This window comes from Otolemur garnettii, unplaced genomic scaffold (genome assembly GCF_000181295.1).
Source record: "Otolemur garnettii isolate 467f Iridium unplaced genomic scaffold, OtoGar3 scaffold00081, whole genome shotgun sequence".
Classification (NCBI taxonomy): Eukaryota; Metazoa; Chordata; class Mammalia; order Primates; family Galagidae; genus Otolemur; species Otolemur garnettii.
The window spans coordinates 8,845,152-8,848,670 of NW_003852476.1; the positions used below are offsets into that span (position 1 = coordinate 8,845,152).

Genomic DNA, 3,519 nt, shown 5'->3' on the forward strand with positions numbered 1-3,519 from the left:
CCTCGGTAGAGTATTGTTGCATCACAGCTCACAGCAACCTCTAACTCTTGGGCTAAAGCAATTCTCTTGCCTCAGCCTCCCAAGTAGCTGGGATTACAAGTGCCCACCACAATGCCCAGGTAGTTTTTTGTTGTAGTTGTCATTGTTGTTTAGCAGGCCCAGGTTGGGTTCAAACCCGCCTACCTCTGTGTATGTGGCTGGCACCCTAACCCCTGAGCTACGGATACCGAGCCATCCATAGCAGGAATTCTTATTTATTTTTCTGTCCCTAGCATGGTTGGTACATAAGAGCTACTGCTCAAAGACCAACTATTAAACAATCAGAGTGATATACAGCTTTCACCTTACTTTATACTTTAATTTTCAGTAAGAGAAAAAAGTTATTTTAAGAGCATTTGTTCAGATACAGCATTTCATACTCTTTACAGCAATTTTAATTCTAAAAATCTAATCCACATGTTTCTTTTCCTCCCCAGGAACTCTCTCTCTCTTTTTTTTTCATTAGGGAAAGAGTCTCACTATGTCGCCCTCTGTAGAGTGCCATGGTGTCACGCTCACAGCAACCTCAAACTTTTGGGCTCAAGTGATTCTCTTGCTCCAGCCTCCCAAGGAGCTGAAACTACAGGCACTGGCCACAATGCCCAGCTATTTTTAGAGATGGGGTCTCTCTAAGGCTGGTCTCAAATTTCTGACCTTAAGAGATCCACTGACCTCAGCCTCCCAAAGTGCTAGGATTACAAGGTATGAGCCACCATGCCTGGCTTCCAAGAAAAAAATGCTTTAAATGAATTCAGTGGAACTGAAGTGTACAGTGATGTCTGAGGCTTTCACATTCACTCACCACTCCCTGCCTCACCCACCGTCTCTTTCCGTCTTATATGCTCCATTCCTGGTAAATGCCCTATATAGGTATTCCATTTTTCCTTTCTTTATGCTGTATTGTTATTGTAACTTTTGTATATTTGCATACACAAGTATCTACTATTGTGTTACACTGCCTATAGTATTCAGCACAGTAACATGCTGTAAGGGTTTGCACCCTAGAAGCCACAGGCTATACCACATAACCTCAATGTGTAGTAGGCACCATCAACTCTAAGTACACTCCATGATATGCCCTTCACAAAATCACCTAATGATACATTTCTGAGAATGTATCTCCCTCGTTAAATGATGCATGACTGTGAAGCAGACACAGAACTTAAGACATGTATCTGGTCCCTTTATTAGAAACCAAAAATATTGTACTCCTAGTCAGAGAAAAACTTCAGAAATGTTTGCTATGAACAGTTCAGTATGAACGGTGATTGCTAGAGTTATACAATGATGAAACCTTGATTGAGGACAAGGGAGTAGGATTCAAGGAAGATTAGCTGAGCTTCAGATGATTTAAAGACTTCAAAAATATACTCTTTTCTTTACTGAAGCATGAAGTTCAATCAAAAATTGTGAAAGCAGATTAAGGATTATATAGGTTGAGAACTGTATTTTTGTCTTTACCTGAAAAGATTTTGTGCTAATGGTAAACTCTCCACTGTCAGAGTATGGCAGTATCCCAGATGATACAATCTTTTTCTAATATGAGCATACTTTCTTTCTACAGCTATAGGCATCCTATCTTCCAAATTTAGTTTTATTCACTTCTACAAATTAAAGTCCTAAAAGAAAAGAATGAAATATAATCATAGTATTGTAGCTATTATTGTTGTCACAGTAAGAAAAAAGGTTCTTCTTTTTTTTTATTGGATAAAAGGTTCTTCTAATATGAAAAAAATTAATTAAAAACTTTCTAATATCAAAAAATTTAATTAAATCACAGGCGTGTACATTAACCCAATCCAGGGGTACAATGTGTGATTGTATATACAATTTGAAATATTTTCATCAAACTGGTTAACATAGCCTTTACCACATTTTCTTAGTTATTGTGTTAAGACATTTATATTTGGGCAGCACCTGTGGCTCAAAAGAGTAGGGCATCAGCCCCATATACCAGAGGTGGCAGGTTCAAACCAACCTCCAGCCAAAAACTGCAAAAAAAAGACATTTGTATTCTATACTGTAAATTTAACTAAAATGCACCGTAGTTGTGGTCCCACCAATTACTCTCCCTCTACCCAACCTCCCTCCTCCCCTCTTCTCCCTCTCCCCTTCTTCTTGGGCTATAATTGGGTTATAGCTTTCATATGAAAGCTAGAAATTGGTTTCATAGTAGGGCTGAGTACATTGGATACTTTTTCTTCCATTCTTGAGATATTCTGCAAAGAAGAATATGTTCTAGCTCTATCTATGTGAGCACGAAAAAGGAAAAGTCTCCATCTTTTCTTAAGGCTTCATCACATTCCATGGTGTAGATATACCACAATTTATTAATCCATTCATGGGTTGATGAGCACTTGGGCATCTTCCATTCTTCTATGTCTATGTTCCATAATAGACATAGCTATTATGAATTGAGCTGCAGTAAACATTCTGGTGCAAATATTTTTGTTGTAAAGTGATTTTTGGTCTCCTGGATATATACCTAGTAGAGGAATTGTAGGATCTAATGGCAGGTGTATTTTTAGATCCCTAAGTGTTCTCCAAACATCTTTCCCAAAGGAACGAATTAGTTCTCATTCCCACCAGCAGTGCAGAAGAAGTGTTTCCTTTTCTCCACATCCATGCCAGCAACTCTGGTTTTGGGGATTTTGTGATGTAGGCTAATCTTACTGGAGTTAGGTGATGTCTCAAAGTGGTTTTGATTTGCATTTCTCTGATGATTAAGGATGATAAGCAGTTTTTCATATGTCTGTAGGCTGTGTACCTGTCTTTTTCAGAGACATTTCCCTTCAAGTCCCTTGCCCACCCTGAGATGGAATCACTTGTTCTTTTCTTGCTAATATGTTTGAGTTCTCGTGAATTCTGGTTATTCAACCTTTGTCAGAGACATAATCTGCAAATATCTTCTCCCATTCTGAGGGCTGTCTGCTTGCTTTACTTACTGTATTTTTGGCTGTGCAGAAGCTTTTTAGTTTGATCAGGTCCCAGTAATGTATTTTTTGTGTTGTTTAAATTGCCCAGGGGATCCTCCTCATAGAATATTCACTGATTTCTTCAAGTGTTTTCCCTGCGTTCTCTTCTAGTATTTTTATAGTTTCATGTCTGAAGTGTAAATCTTTAATGCACTAAGAGTCTATCTTAGTGAGTGGTGAAAGGTGTGGGTCCAGTTTCAATCTTCTGCAGGTCATCAGTCAGTTCACCCAGCACCATTTGTTAAATAGGGAATCTTTTCCCCACTGAATGTTTTTAGTTGGCTTATCAAAGATCAAAGTAAGTAGCTGCATTCATCTCTTGGTTCTCTATTCTGTTCCACACATCTACCTCTCCGTTTTTGTGCCAGTACCATGCTCTTTTTATCACTATCGATTTATAGTATAGTGTGAAGTCTGGTAGCATGATTCCTCCTGCTTTGTTTTTATTTCTGAGCAACGTGTTGGCTATTTGTGTTTTTTTATGATTCCATATAAAACAAAGTAT

At 38.3% G+C, this 3,519-nt stretch overlaps 1 pseudogene across 1 annotated transcript in view; it reads right to left on the bottom strand.

Moving 5' to 3' along the window:
• Window positions 1-291: 291 nt before the first annotated feature.
• The window catches only part of LOC100956195, a 5,008-nt pseudogene continuing 1,780 nt past the window's right edge, over window positions 292-3,519 (bottom strand). The window contains exon 2 of the transcript XR_002774499.1: window positions 292-309. The product of XR_002774499.1 is annotated as a 26S proteasome regulatory subunit 7-like (transcript). The remainder of the gene's footprint in view (window positions 310-3,519) is intronic.